This window comes from Sturnus vulgaris, chromosome 3, assembly GCF_052056855.1.
Source record: "Sturnus vulgaris isolate bStuVul1 chromosome 3, bStuVul1.hap1, whole genome shotgun sequence".
Taxonomy (NCBI): domain Eukaryota; kingdom Metazoa; phylum Chordata; class Aves; order Passeriformes; family Sturnidae; genus Sturnus; species Sturnus vulgaris.
In genome coordinates, this window is record NC_142245.1 from 33,147,997 (window position 1) to 33,164,575 (window position 16,579).

The 16,579-nt window shown below is 40.0% G+C and overlaps 1 protein-coding gene across 3 annotated transcripts in view; it reads left to right on the forward strand.

The window, feature by feature from the left end:
- SDCCAG8 (SHH signaling and ciliogenesis regulator SDCCAG8) overlaps positions 1-16,579 on the forward strand; it is a 105,047-nt gene that overhangs the window by 81,405 nt on the left and 7,063 nt on the right. The window lies entirely within an intron of this gene.

The window sequence follows — 16,579 nt, forward strand, 5'->3', positions numbered from 1 at the left end:
TTAATAATCAGTGGAACTTTGGTTGCTGGAAACATCTGAATTCATTTGGTCCCATAAACACAGCAGATAACTGTAGAGCAGAATTGAAAATTAGAATTACTTGAGATGTTAGTGTTGTTTGTGTGAAAATATCATCCTAAAATTTCTGTTTCACTGAAATTTATTCTCTTCTATTTAGCTAATTTCTATTCATATTTTCAAATAGCACAGTTGGGGATTCTTTCCTTTGTAATATTTTTGGGAAGGAATTTTTTTCTAATACTTCAGTGACTTTCTGCATCAGATTGCAGGGTAATGTTACAGTCAGTAATGTTTACATCAACAAATGTAAATTCAAATTAAATCTATTATTTAAATAGCATAATGGAAACACATGGTGCTTTGTAGTCATGTAATTAAAGAAGATCTGTGCCTCCAGGAGTTTATGATCTGAAGATCAAAACCATTTCCACATGCAACAGACCTCTTCTAAATTATCGGTCTACAATTTGGGGATTTTGTCTTGCATCTATTTCAGCATAAATTTTACTCCTGAGCAGAGTTTTCAACCAGGCCACTGCAGAACTGTCTGAAATGCAACGCTAAGCTTTGTACTTGACACTTTGTGTAGGGGCAATTTCCTCTCTAGCACGGAAAAGCTTGGTGTTTTGATGTCAAGATTTATACCTCCCTGATTTAACAGCAACACTGTGAACTAAACTTTGGAAATTATACTAGTTCAGTTGGAGAGGAACTTAATTTCTTATGTTTAACAAGGAGTCTGACTAGCCACGCTTTTTTTTTTTTTTGTCATTTTTTTTCCAGTTGTGAAAGTAATTTTGTGCAAAATTGCATTTGAGTTAAATTATTCACTCATCCTGGGGCAATAGCCTGTATTCACTTTCCAGCTGAGCCAACTAAAAATATAAGAAACAGACCAGCCTAGTATTCCATTGTTACCTTATATAATATGGTGTTTTGGAAATGATGATGAAGGCAACCTGGATATTTCATGGATGAATTAGTAGATTCATAAACTGAAACCTTTGCTTCCTATTTGTAATTGTGTTTTCTCCCTTCCTTTCAAAACTGTGCTCACAAATCAGAGATGTTGCTTTTATTTAAAAAGAAAAGAGGAGGACAAAGAAAAGGGGGAAAAGAATCAAGCCTCTTTTTTCCTTTGAAGAAATCTTTGCCTGAATTGCTGTCTGAGTTCTCTCAAAAGGCTTGGACTCCTTCAAAACTTGGAATCAAGTTCAGACCCCAGCTAGGTGAGGTAGAGTACTTTGTTCAGTTTACTTAGTTTTCTCCTGACAATATGCTACAAAAGAGACTGGGTGTAAACACACAGGTTCTTATTGTCAAGTGTGATGGTTTGGGATTTTTTCCAATTGTCATCCTGATTAGGACCCTGAATTAAAAAAGATATTTCATTTCTTTTGGTCATGGGTAACTAAATGAAGAATGGTCTGTGAGCCCTTTGACTTTCAGGTACCTGCAAACCTTCAAGCCCCTTTGTTGCTGTAATGACTTAACTGCAAAATAATTTCATAGCCTTAAGAGGCAACTTTTGCCCTGAACCTCTCTGAGGACTTTCCTTAAATTGTGGTAAACTTAGAGAGTGCCTCGCACATTTACATGTTCTGATCTGTGTTCCAGTGCTTTTTTTCCTCGAAGTTTTTGCTTGGGATTGCACAGCTTGGAGGTGCTGCTGTGTTTGGTTTTACTCAGTTATTTAAATCCATTAAGTATGAGTTCTGGCCGTTTCCCGATCCTATAAATGCTTTGAGCTGTGGCAGCTAACAGAGATTTCTCAGCACTTTGTTGGGAACTATGGCTGTTTTTCTCCAAGCATTGTGTTTCAATTTTACCCATGCTGTGCTACAGATCCTGACAATGCTGGATTCAAGGCATCTCTGTGCTGTGTGGATTTAGTACTGTACTGATCTTTTCTAACATCTTCCAGGATAAAGCTGTGAAATGACTGTTATAAGTTACAGGCATTAATGGATGTTGGCATTTTTCTTCCAAATCTGTTTGGGCAAAGTTTTGTACGTCAGATACCTCACGTATGGCTGTATGTTGATGCGAGTAAAGTAAAAGATTTCCCCACAATGAGGGATGGCCTGCATCCTACCTTCTCCATATTTGCAACTGGATATCCTTTGTACTGCTCTTTTTTTTTTTTTTTTTTTTTTTTTTTTTAATCCTAACTTTTGCTTTCTGAGCCTTTAGGTCATATGGTGTGTGGCTTCACACAAACATTTACTACATGACAGGCTAACTTAGCAACCAAGATTTGTTTTCTTCTTCTTCCTACTCAATGCTTTTGTCTTGTGCTGACATACTGGATTCTGTGCTGTACAAAAGGAAGCCCTAGATGACAGCTAGTGTAGCATTGTGCTTGGGACCTGTATTTTTTGGAGCTAGACTCAGATGAAAGACCTGTGCTTAAAAACATTCCGTACTTGGCAATACCAAATACCAGGTTTCTTGAGTCAGGGGTAATCTCATAGTTCTAATATAACACTGAAAAAAAATTAAAAAATTAAAAATCCTGTATCAGTTGAGGTACCTGAATTTCAGAGTGCTTGGGGTGGAAAAATAACCAAGAAGATACAAGATTTCCTAAGAGGGTGTAGCATTGGTAGTCTTAAACAATGCACCCCACAAAATACAGCAAAACAACCCCGAACTACAGAGGTTCTGAGAAAACACAGTAATTCTGACATCAGACAGTTAAATAACGGACTCTGATGCAGAAAACTGTCCCAGATTCTAACATTCCTTTCAGCTGAGATTAGAAAACAAGGTAGACTTAGCATGAGAAATAGTGCCTTTATATGAAGAGATTGCTCTTGTTAGGCCCATATGTGAACCATATATCCAGATTCTCTCTACATCCGCTCACTTGTCTCCCTGTCAGCATCTGAAGAGAGATCCCCAAATGTTCAAATGTACCTTTCAGATCAGAATTTAATTTTAGAAGACTATCTTGACCTATTAATTTTGATTATAACAATGCTGTGGCAGAGACATCAGATGCAAGTAAATTTTCAGAAATCAAAATGCTACAAAAATGTAGAAATACATGCAAGTGCAACTTGCAGTAATAGGTCACAATAGTTGTATATGGTAAGATACATGTCATTATTGAATAAGAAATAATTCATTAGGGCATGTATTGTTCATGTGCACTTAGTGTGTTACAAAATGCAGTATGGAGGCTGAATACTTCCAGGATCTCTGTGTGTCAGATGAGGAAGGCAAAGTTTAAGAGCTAAAAAAAAGGTTCCAGAGCTGGCACTTGTAGAAATTTGGAACTTAAGTGCTGCAGAGCATCTTGGACATTTTTGTAATTTATTTGCTTTCTCATATTCAAGGAGTTAAATTAATAAAACTGGTTACATTAGAGTAGTTTTCATACCATGAAACTTGTCAGAATGTTAATTGAAGTCTTTCAGATACCTGATTGATTACTTGTTTTCCCTTTAAGGAACACTTTCTTATTTTATTCTTAAAATTAAGTACATGAAGTCACCATCAAGAACTAGAAAACTAAAACAGGAGCCACAAAATTAAAAATGCCAGTATGAAGTGTTGTAATTTTTCAGTATAGTGATTCTATGTTTTCTGTTTTGATAATGAATGTCTAAGGGTGTTAATGTGGTTATTTCATGAAGAAATCAATTCCCTTGCTAATATTCTCACTTTCCCATGTAGTCCTTTTTAAATTGAAGGAGTTTTGCATTTAATTCCCTGTTTCTCTTTGTTCTCAAAAGAGGAAAAATGTTCTGTCATTTCTACAAATTACTGTAGAAATCCTGTTGCTTCTACAACTTAAAAATGAGGTACCCAATAAAACATGGTAAATTGTTTACAATTATTGTATCACATATTTCAGGTATTTCTCTACAAACTTTAAAAGACCTCACTCTATGCCCCACATTCCAAAAAGCCCCTCCCAAACAAACCCAGAAAGATCTGATCAAGATATGGTAGCTTCATCAGACACAGCCTGCTTCTTAAGTGTTCCAAACTGCAATCCAGTGAACCTATTGGCACTTTCCACTGGAAATCATTAATGGTGGCCATGTGTAAGCAGCAGTTTAGTTACACTCTGCAGTCAAGGGAGAAGATTTTGACATACACTGCACCTTCATCATTTCCCTTGCTTGTCAACAGAATAAACTATATATTTCTTTATTTTCTTAGCCTGCAAGCAGTAAGAAAGTGTGCAGCATTTTCATTATTGCTACAGAAGTCAGTTTGCAGCAGGTCATGGTGAAGACTTCACACATGGTTCCTTTATTCACCTGTTCTTGGACAAGAAGCCATAGCACATATACAAAGTTAATTTTCTCTTTCATATCTAAATCTAAAACCATAGTTTTGGCCTAAAAAGTAAATTGAAATTCTGAAGTGCCTAATCAAATACATGTTTCACATGTGGGAAAGACTTCTGTTGGCCAGGCCTTCTATTTCTGAAATTCTGTTTCTGATGTTTGTACGAACTCTTATTGAAAGGAGGACAGCACTGGATGTTTCTGGTGAGAGATTGGGATGGGGTGAAGGGAGTGTGTGAGACAGCTCTCCAAGCACACTTTCCTCTGGAACTGCAGTCACAGCTGATGTGCACAGACATACCAAATGTGGTCACAGACAACTGGTTTTGACCTGATCAGTTCAGGAGACATCCTGCTGGGTTGATTATTGCTTTGCTATCCAAAGCAACACAGTGGATAAAATAGGCATTTTTCAACCCTAAGTGCTATTGAGTTACTAAGAATCTTTCAGGAAAAAAAGACACACACAGACATTCCTCATCTAGGAAAATAAAGAAAGTGAGTATATGCAATCAGGTAATTGGAAATGATTTTCTCATCTCCCAGAGTCCTCTAGGATTGGAGCAAGTGGGCCAAGCCTGAGCATTAATACCTGAAATGAAAATTGGTTAATGATCAGAAATACGGGTGAAACATAGAAAGTCTGAAGAGAATAATTCAAGAGGCTGGGGAGGTGTTTTTTTGATTTAATTATATATATTTTGGCATAATTGCATAGTTTGTAAGTTTTGAATATTATGCATAAAACTAGCTGAAATCTTAATCTGTAGTTATAAATATTTTTTGTTACTGTAAATACCCTTTATATAGTTCCTTATTATAACTGGAAAATCAAGCCCTATCAAATTTAAACTGAGCTAAATTGCTACGTCATTGAATACATTGCCACATTTTAAATTTTGAAATACAGTGTGTTTTGAACTTCTGTCATCTTTTTCTCAAGAAAAAGAGAGAAAAAATGTAATTATTGGAGGAGAAAGTGTCTTTTTAATTTTGGTTTTGTGTGAAACTATTCAAAACAACGTTGATAAATTTTAAATAGCCTTGAGACAGAGAGTACTAGCAAATGGAAAGCACTAGCCTTAAACAAACAGCTTGGAAACCTGCATTGTCCTCAAAAACGCTGGTTTCAACCAAACCTTTAACATTGGTCGGCTCTTTCTGTGAGGATAGGACACAGTCTCCCCATCATTTGTGTAGGAACTCTTAACTCTCAAATAGCTGAGGGGAAAAACAGTTTGCTCACTGTGTAGTTGAACACAAGCATTCCCATATTGTAGGGAAAACTGTTTTTGTGAAGGCAAAGGAACGTTCTGTGCACATTGCAATGGAGACTTGGTGCAGGGAGACTGTTTGGAGCAAATACATGTTTAGTTTCTGTTCTTCTGGAAAATTGCTAGAACAGACACATGTGCTCCATGTTCCTGTGCTCCACAGTGCTTCACAGAATTGCAGGAACAATACATGTGAGCAGCATTTGAGGTAGAAATGTTATCTTTTATCTCTTTGATGTCTTATTTTAGTGATGCGGGAAAAGTTCGAGGAAATAGTGTTTCTGAACAAAAGGTGCTGCAAATTGTCAGCAGACAGAACTGCAAAATGTTGTACTCTGTCATATATTTCTATCTCTGCCTTTCCTTCTTTAACTAAGATGGTTATTCATCACAGAGTGGTCAGTGGGAGTTTTATAGGAACACTTATTTATAATTTCTAGATTCTATTTTTTTTTAATTTCAGGCTCCAAAGTGTATATTTTCTTTTCTGTTATAGTCCATTATGTCATAAATCGACAATGATAACTCAATACAAAATTATTTTTGCAACCTGTCTTCCTTGGCATCTAGATTCTAAAGAGATAACCTGGATGCCTGCATGCCAGTGCAACCAGGATTTTTATGGTGTCAATAATCTTTGCTCATCACACCAAAAAAATCAGTGTGTCAGTGTATTCCTGCAGAGTCATTAGCATACAGACTCACTCTGCTTGCTTAACAAAGCATGGTTTGCTGTATTATAGTGTCCTAGTCTGCTTGTCTGATTCACCTCTGACAAAAGCAGAGAACAAATTCAGTCCCTTCTTCAGTGACACACTAATGTGGGAAATAAATCTTCGGGCATAAGGTCTGAATGGCAGTCATTTAAATAATTCAAATGCAGTGATCATTTTGCCCATGTGCCTTTCATTTCTTTGTTTTGTTTCTCCGTATTTCCCAAATCACTGAGAGACAAATGATCTTCTGCGACAATCTATATTTTTAAAATATCTAGAGCTAAAAATCCCTATCCTCTTTAAATGCAGTTTAATTGGTTACATGTAAAATAATTATTTGCTCTCTCTTTTGTGGTGTGGAGGGGGGAGTTGGAGGGGAGAAGTAACATACAAGCAGATGTGCTGCTAGATCTACAGGCTTCTGCCAACCATATGGCATCTTAAAGAAAGATGGTTGGAGCGTCTGGATTAGCAAAGAGTCGGGATGGAAAGCCATGTGTCGTGTTGGTACAGGCAGTTGTTTTAGCTCTCTGTAAAAGGCTTCAGGAGATTGTGTAATGGAACAAATGGTACTGCAAGCCTAGTAACAGCCTTACCGCTGCTGGAGAGGCAATTGGCCCCCAGGCGAGTACTGCTTCATCCTTGCTTGTTGGTTTTTTGTGAAGGATTTTTAGATCGTTATTATGTGCTCTTCTTTTAATGTACAGGAAACTTGGGAGATGTAATTCTGAACTTTATACTTGAAAGAGAGCTATTGTGTGCTTAGGATTTTTTCACACTCTCATTTTTTATAATGAAAACATACAGTTCCCTTCTCTTTGAAATGAAAAGCTCGTGCCCCTCTGCAAATTTCCCGCATCCTTCATGAACACTTTGAGACATCAGTTCACTGAATTTGGAGCTGTTGCCCAGATTTTGGGGGAAAACTGCTCTCTCTAGGATTTGCTTAGTTAAAAAGAGTGGGGCTATTGTGCTTGTGGCTATAATGTACCAGCTTGGCATTTGTATTCTGTTTGTCAAGGTGCTCTTTATGCAAACAAGGGGCCTGCTTCTATTAAAGGCAGAACTCCTTTAGTTTTTAGCAACACAGGATTGGGCATTTCATGGGGTTTTGTGTGCTTTACAGGAGTCTGTAGTTCACAGTGCAGCTCATAGGAGTTACTCTGGATCAGGATGAAAGCTATTGTATCCAGATCTGTAACAGAAATAGATTTTAGTCATTTCTCTACTGTCACACAATAGAGCTTTAATTCCTCTGTATGTTTCAATGAAATCAGGCCTCTTAGTAGACCTGTAAATGCAGTTTCTTCTCCTTGATAACATTTGTTTCAAAGGAAATTGAACCCTGATGCTGCAGTACAGAAGTTCAATAATTAGGATTATTTTATTTGAAGAGATTTTAAGTACATTATGATCCCAATATCATTATTTTTATGTAAGGAGATAACATGAGGGACACCCAGACATTTATTAGTAGGTAAATACTTGCTGAGCAGGTAATGTTATGGTTTCAGAGACATTAGAAACAAACCATTAACTACAGAAGCATCTTCCCTACTGAGAATCTTTACTGAAAAATGCACTATCTTAAACTGGGACAAATGCTGCTCTAATATAGCCTAGATTCACAATAATTTAAAAGTAAAATTACAATTACCGCTCTTTTTTATCTTTAGTTTTTTTTCATACTCTCCAGAAGGCTCCTTATCTGGAGCTTAGGAAACAGCAGTACTCAGCTTAATCTGCAGTTTAGTTACAGCAGTGCACGCTTTTTCCTGAGCTGCCTGCGTGCCCCCCTGCTCAAGCCTGCATATGTTGCTCAACACTGATCAAAAGTAGCCTCCCTCGGGAGGGAGGCTTGGGTTCATTTTGTCGGCCTGTTCATTACCTCTCCTCAGCCAAGGCTGAGCCAGGTGTGAGGTGGACAGTTGTCCATCAGGAGTGGTGCCAAGACCACCAGCATCTCCCTGGAAGGCTCTTGCGATGGCTGCTGCGGAGGAGCAGTCAGACCAGTGAGCCCCAGCAGGGACCTTGGGCTCTCTTGGGGCACCTGCTGAGCTTTCGCTGCCTTTCAGAAACCCCGGCTGCTTTCTGCCCCATGGTCATGTGGGAGTTCACCAACAGAAAAATGTGTGCATTTTCTCTAGGCTTCCCTTGTAAGAAATTTTAAGTAATGATGTCTTTGTACTGCAGCAACAGTATCAGAGGTTGCCATGTCTACAGAGACAGTAATTGACTGATTGCAGGTGGATCTCTTGTTCCCATTTTGCATATGTTTGTCTTCTCTATCCCTACTTAAAAGAGTAAACCCCCATGGTTTATTTTTGAAAAAGAGACACAGCTTTGTTTTCTTAATTTACTACTAGTGATTTAAGGTAGTTAAAATTCATTTATGTTAAGTGAGAATGTTCAATTTCCAAAAGCATATCAAGACTTCTAAGCTTGCTGTTTAAATCTTTGCTTCATAAAAGTTACCACTGCTTACCACTGAAAGATGAGAACATGGGGAAGTAGTATTAGAAAAGCGTAATTTACCTAACAAAACTAAGCAAGACCTTTTGATGTAATCCAGGAGGAAAAGTATTTTTCTGCTATAGTTATATTGAACATGTGTCAAGAAAACGATTAACATTTATTTCAACTTGTAGCAAAGAAAAAGATGATCATTTTGCTAGAATTTTTCACTATAATTGAAATGTGGTGGCAACAGAAGAGTCTGTGCATGCACATGCAGAGTTGTAGACAGAAGGAATCCTGCTGGAAGGTGCTGATGGTCTTACCAAGCTGGGATGTCTGTGAAGGGTCCAGTGACCACTGACTGATGTGCTGAACTGTGACATGGCAGAGCCAGGCTGGAGACACTTTTGTGCTCATTTTGTGTGGTATCACTGACAGCCCTGTGCTGCTATTGCAGGGACTCTGGAGCTGCTATGCTCAACCACAAGCTAAGCTGCTGTCACTAGAAAGGCATAATTGACCCTTTGCACTGGCTGTGATCTGGGTGTGTTGATACTTATCTCCAAACTGCCTGGTTGCAGTCATATTCTTTATTGTGGAGGGGTTAATGGTTTTCCTGAGATAACTGATATTTGCCTCTAAAACAGCAATAAAATTCCCTTATTTCATAGCAATGAATAAGTTCACCTTGCAGTAAATTAAAGCACAGTTGGACTAATGCACATATAAATTACAAAATAGCCACTCTCTTACAGAGAGTGTAATACTGTCTAAAATGTACTAAAACATTTTAAGATGTATTTTCTGTGAAATGCTTCCCTTCAGTGTTGCTAAGCAATTGCAGGTTTCACTAACTTCACGTGCAGTTTCACTGCTTAAAATATAGTCCAAAACAAAACACCAAGTGGACTCTATACACAAGAGCTGGGTGTCAGTCCATGAAGGTGGACTGACAATACTGCTCAGACTCTCGAGCTCTTCTCATTTTTCTAAAAAAACTTGTGGTTTCTCAGGATGAAACTGCTTTCCTCTCAGCCCTTTTCAAGGCAAAATTATCTTACCATTTTCCTTGTCTTTAGTCTTCCATGTTACACCCCCCATGGTGTTTCCTTGATGCTGTGACTCCCTTCAGTTTCGGCAGAACTGGTTTATGGGTGTACTGGGGAACGTGGAGAGATTGGGGCTGGTCCCAAGTGATACAGCCCTGCTCCAAAGTGCTGTGTTGCGTGCCAGCAGCAGCTCCCTGTGAGGTGGGAGCTGGCTTGCTTGGCCAGCCAGCACAGAGGCCGACCCCTCCTCAGGTCCTTTGGGTGTATCCATGCATATCTTGAGCACAGATCTTTCTTACCTCTCACGCACATCCTAGGCTACTCTGCCCACCTTGACCTCCTTCCCAGCCATTCCTTAGGTGCTTACTCTGTATGTGCCCCTATTTTCCCTTTTGTTTCCTAGGAAGAATAACTGTGGGAATTAGAGCTGTAATAGAATGGCAGTGGGGTGAGCTTGGACTAAGCTCTCAAATGGAAGCAATCTGCTCTGTGTGGATGGAGAGCAACAGGCCCTTGTATGTAAGATGTCCTTCTGAATATACTGCACAGAAGAAATTGTCTGTCACCAATATAATTCATATTCCTCTTTTTCTGTGTCATAAGCATAAAACTAAACTCTGTATAAATCGTACAACTATCATTAGTTGGACTGTGATTTATGCAAACCACAATAACCCTCTGTGAACCCAGAAAAATAAACAGATGTGTGCTGCCTGCCAGAGCTTAAAGGCAAAATCATTTGTTTAAAATGAACTGGAAGGAAGGGCACCTCTATAGTGGAAAGTAAGGGTAATGGGGGTTAAGCAACAAAACTAACAAGTGACACCTCCATAGATATTTAACACTTCGTGTTTGATATTTTTAGAGTTTATTTTCATAGTGGTCAAACTATGTGCTATAGCAGCCTTGGGATTGTGCTGCATAACAGTTTTGAAGGAGTATGATACATAGTCCTTAAACTTGGAAAGAATCCCTTGCAGATAACCAAATGAGAAGGACTATACCCAGCACTACTGGCCTCTCATCTGCAAGGTCACTAGTGAGAAACATTTTACCTTTCAAACACAGGTACTGATAGCTAGAGAGATAGAGAGAAGCTTTATGCTCAGTGCCTTAGTGCCTGCAGCCTTTGCTGGTGCAGCCAGGATCTGGGCTCAGTGAGGCCAGCAGGGCTGAACCCAAAGCTGTTCTGTTTGCCTGCAATTGCGACTGTCAGAACAACTGAAGCAGTTGTAGCTCAGCTGCACTGCCCTTTCTAGCCGTAGTTTTTTTTTTAATTAAGACAATATCTGACAAAGTAAATTAACAGAAGCTGATGCTTTTAGCAGGTTTTTTGCTTCAAATGCCTGATGTCAGCTTGGGCCACATGTACATTCTGCACATGCCATGGGATAGAAAAAGTGAAGACTTCTTTTTCAATTCTCTGCTGCCTGCCCAGACACCACATGTACTGTCTGTTACATGTCGCTTCTGATGAGGTTCATGCTGGGAATTTCTTTTTAAAGGCAAAGTATTTGTGAAGGAAAGAGTTCAGATTGGGCAGGTTGCATTAAAAATTCTCAGTGCCTCCAGCTTGAATACAGTGATTGCTTTATGTGGACACCAGCTAGCAGTTTGTACAGGTTCAGGTTCATCTGGTAATAAATGAAATAAGAAGAATTGGAGTATGCAGTAGGGGAAATTGAGCACGTGTTTATAAAAAGTAAGCCAGCCACAAAAATTGTTGTAACTGGTGACACAAGCACAGGAAAATTATTTCAGTAATACAAATATATATCTTATAAACGTGAGAAGACCCCTTTTGAAACCCTAGTGGTATATGTATCTCCTACCATTATGACTGAGAAAGTGTGCAGAATCTGTTCTGTCTGGCACATAACAAAATCAGAGAGGTGAACATCTTTAAAAAAAAGGAATAGATTCTGACTATACGATTCAGTATATTTCAGTAAATTCTGTAACATCGTCTGCTTTGAGCTCTGCCTCCTTTTTTTTCCCCTAAGGTACTTTACAGCATTCTAAATTACTAGCCTGAATGATCTGGAGAATTCTTTTACTTCATACTTGTCAACTGAAAGCATAAAATAGCAACCAGAATTATTTCTTCTCTAGAGCAAACCTAATGCAGAGTTCATATTTCTATCAAAGGTCTTACTATTTTGTATTCCTTTAAAGGAGGAAAGGCCACATCTTCAGCCAGAGGATTCAGACACAAATAGACATCAGTGAAGCTTTCACCCATATCTTTTCCAGCCTGCTGTACCACTCTCTTTCATTGTTTCCTTCCTGTTGAAACCCAGTGGGGCTAAAAGTGGCCATCACAGCAGCGAAGCCCAGCTGCTACACCCCCCTACTGAAGAGCAGGCTGATAATGTTCTCTTCAGCATGTTAGACATGAGCTATTAGAAGCCCAGGAATAGATCCAGGCTCAGGTTTCCTACATGATCTATTTGTTTAACCTGGTGGGCCAGCTGTGGAAGTGAAGATATATTCTAATAGTCAGTGGTGACATCTGAAACAAAGGGGAAGCTCCAATATAAACTTTTAATTAAACCCTATTTACAAGTGTTGCTGTGGCATGCAAACGTTTTTATCTTATTGGAGATGATATACTATAGGCACTTTAAAAGTATGTACCAAAATTGAGAGTGTCTTTAGTAAAATGGAATTTAGATGTTACCCAATAGATATAAAAAAAAAGAAAAGAAAATTGAGTGATACAAAGCCACCTGGGTCAAGGGGTTCATAGTGAAATGTGGACATTTGTTTCTTAGGTGTCCAATTCCAAACTGTGCAAGGGATATTAACTTCTAGTTACCATCTGTTAACATCAGTTGGATGAGTTTGTTCTGCCTGTAGTGTGGGCAAGTGCTTACCTTACTAAGCTAGAAGTGGTGAAGATCTGCTCTGCCTGAGCAAATGACAGTCTTGGCCTTTTTTTGGCAACAGAAGTCTGATAGGGATTCCAGAGGGTGGGAAATTCCATGGAAACTTTTTAAAATATGCCCTGAACTGTCTCCCTGTGTCCTGTTAGAAGTCAGGGCTTCCAGTGTGACAGAAATGAGGAGGCTTATTCACTACCCTTAGTTCCTACTCACTGTTACAGGGTGGCTTTTTGGTCTGTCTGTTTTTCCTCTTATGTTTTTTCATTTCATTAACATGAAAAAAGTGCATCATAGTGTTTTGCTTTTGAAGCCAGATGGGAGAATGCAGTTCAGTTAAAAGATAGGTTGTATGTATAGATATTCCTGTTTAAATTTTGGGAGCATGTGGAGACTTCTTTGAGATGCTCATCAGTTAAGGTTGTTTCCAGGCACTGATCTATTGGTCAAGATTTTAAGTAAACAGTAATTTAGGACACTAGTGAAACTTTGGGGTTTAATTTAATATTGGTCTGCCTTTCTGAATCCATAGACTCTAATTTTTTTACCTCAAAATTTACTGTGTAAATTTATCAGTGCTGTAAACCACAGTGAATATGCAAGTTTCTCACATGAGTACTAATTTTATTGTTGGTTTCAATGTCCTAGTTGTTCACAGAGCTGATTCAAGATATAAAGAGGTAGTGAACATAAATTTTATGCCTTAATGAAAATAACAACATCACTTCTGCTATGAAAAGGGAAGACACAAACACAGTGGAGTTGAGATGGAAAGAAAGCAGAGGAGACCTATCCTACCATGCCCACGAGGGGAGTGACAGTAGCTGGGGCAGTTGTGGCTGCAGAAACAAGAACACGGTGAGCACCAGCCATACACCTTAACTCTTTGATGGCAGCAAGTCTGACACCAAGATCAGCATATAGGCCAAGCCAGCCTGATCACTGGTTTGTATGCATCAGGAGATGACCTTAGATAGATCGTGACACAGACAGATCAGGCACTAAGTGTGGTCACCATAGTGATCACCCTTCAGCTGCATCTCTGCAGCATGGCAGAGGTCTCCAACGTGGTCTTTGGTTTTCCCACTCAGAACCAGGAACCACCACTGATCATTGTATCCCCCACAGGCAAACGAGCAGTGCAGGAGCAATCATAGGAACTCATAGCTTGACCCTCTTGCCCTGGCAGGACAAATGCATTTTAAAGGCAGTTTGCTGCGCAGTGATGTGCGCTCGTGCTGTTGGGTTTTGTCATTTTGGGGGGCAGCAGGAGCCAGGTCACCCCCTTGCCCCAGAGATGTGGCCCCCCTGGGTGGCTGATGGCCCGGCCCTTACCATGGGGTGCCTGTGGGTCGCAGCACCCATGCTGGGGTGATGGGCTGGCCTGTGTTACCATGGCAACTGGCAGATGGGGGGCTTCAGCAGGGGCAGCGGGGAGGCAGCCACGGCAGCGTGCTGGCCGAGCCGCTCAACAACAGCCCTTTGAGCACTGACAGCTCTGCTCTGGCTGGCCAGAAGTAGTTATCAGATTACTTGTATTAAAACCTAATTAAGATGTGTGCCAGTAAATGCAGCATGATTATTGGATTTGGTGATTTAGCTGCTGCAGGTTGCTGCAATGCAATCATGCCATTTCAGCAAATCCAGCTCCGTGGAGTAAAGTGAAAACGTTTTACATCAGTAACATGACTATGCTGGAAGAGTAAATAACCTTTTAATGCCTCTACTATGTCAAGGACTGACTGATACCCACTGCAGGGTGAATGGGTACTGCCCACAGATCTTTGCATATTAATTTCCTTCAAATCAACATTAAAACCTAGAGGAGGGTTGACAGGTTATATCAGCTTTTACTTCATTGCAGATTGCCTGTGGATTAATGGCCCTGAGTCCCCCAGGGCAGGGAGCTTGCAGCCAGTCCTGTGGGTGCTCCTGGTTTAGCAATGTGTTGTTACAGAAAATAAAGCAGCTTTTGTTTTTATCTGTAGGTCACGCTTAAGGGGAAGTGCAACATGGTGGGTGCTAGTAAAGCTTGGTGGTGTTGGATGCAATGGAATTTTGTTCTGCAGGTGGAATTCACCTTAGCACTAAAGCTCTGCTTTGTGTTTGAGTTTCACCTCATTTCTGCAGGGTCTTGCAGTGATTGTCTAGCCACAGCTGTCAAAATGGAACAAAATCCTATCTTTCCCTTTTCACCTCATTCCTGGACAACCTGGGGTATGGCCTAGTCTTAGATCCAAGTTTCACTGGCCTATGAAGTCTTCTGCATGTTGTAACTGCACAGAAAAGTATGGTAGGTTGGAGCCATTCTAACATAAAGCTGCCTATGAGTTCCAAGTACTGAGAATCAGAGCAAAACATTTGCCTTTAAGCTTTCACTGTGGCTTGTGATGCTGCAGTTGTGTTCTCCTTCTGTGAAACCACTTATCTCATGAAACTGTCTCTTCCTTGCCTCCATGTAGAAATAGGGATTTCGGTTCAAAGTGGTTAATGGAAAATTATTAGAAGGGTATTGTTATTACTACTGACTGGGAGCTTTCTCCTTAGTACCAGGTTGTCCTTCCTGTGGGTAGTCCAAATGTAACATGGCTCAAGAGCTATGTTTTTACCTTGTGCCTTGAAGTAACATGACAAAGCATGGAGTCAGTCCCTGTCCTTCAACACAGGCAGGCCAAGGGGGAGCAGCTGCATGCCATTCCAAATGGACAGATCTTGCCACTTTGGTGGAAAAATTATCTTATTTAGACAGGAGAGTGAGGACACAGTGGTCACTCAGATGCTCAGGACACAGTACATTTGCCTGGTAGGTGGTGTTGCCAAAGTGAACGTGGCGACCGTGCAACCTCCCTCACTCATATTAGCAAAATGTGCAGAAGGTTCTGTCACCCAGTTGTAAAAATGATGGCAGGCATCGATGTGCAGTTGTAACATATGGGAAGTACAGTGAATGTGGGTGGAGCTGTTCATTTCTCATCTTGAATCATTTACGAGATCAGCAGGCAGGCCAGATACAATGCATATGGGAATGTGTGGCTGTGCTGCACATGTCACACGTAATAGCAGATACTGTGAGAGGGCCCAGAGCCTGTCCTCAGGAGATAAACGCGCCCAAGCAAGCTGGGAGTCCCAGTGTGTGGACCAAGGGCCAGCTTGGCAGCAGTTTTGGAAGAGCAGACTGGCAGACAGAATTTGGAAATTCACAGATTCAGATCTGCACTGACTAGAACTGCACCCTTTTCATCAGTTGTGGCCAAGAATTGTAGATTGGAATGTTATTAAACCTGTAGTCAAGCACTAGAGATACAGATGATAAAGGTAAAGTTGTGCTCTGCTGATCAAACCCAGCTCAGTGCCTGTATCATCTTTCTCCCTCTGCTCAAGGAGTCAGTCTAAATGTAGCACTGGGTGGTGAAGTTACAAGCAGAAAAGTGTAATTGAGTATTTCCATAATTAAAGACTTTTCCATTTACAGCAGTTTATTTGAAAGGACATAGATCTTCAAAATAGAGCACACTAGGGCTTGTGTCCAGTAATATTTTTGAAATTTGCATGGGCTACCTGTGATTATCTACTAAAAATTATTGTTCTGATGTAAAAATCACATGAGTTGGAAATTACTTCTGACTGGATGCTAGGAATAACAAACAGTCACTGAAGAAACAACAAGTGATACCTGCTTTCGTGATTAAAGAAATGAATATGCAGTTGACCTCTCTTACAGCACTGTTGTCCCAACTCAGGCACTTTTTCTTCCAGTGTAAGCAGAAGGCCTCTGCATGTTTCTTCTGATACCTGCCAGCTTTTTCCCTCTGTTTTGCAGCCCCTGATGAGGAGGACCTTTGGAATGATGGGCTCTTTACGTCTTTCCCCAGGAAT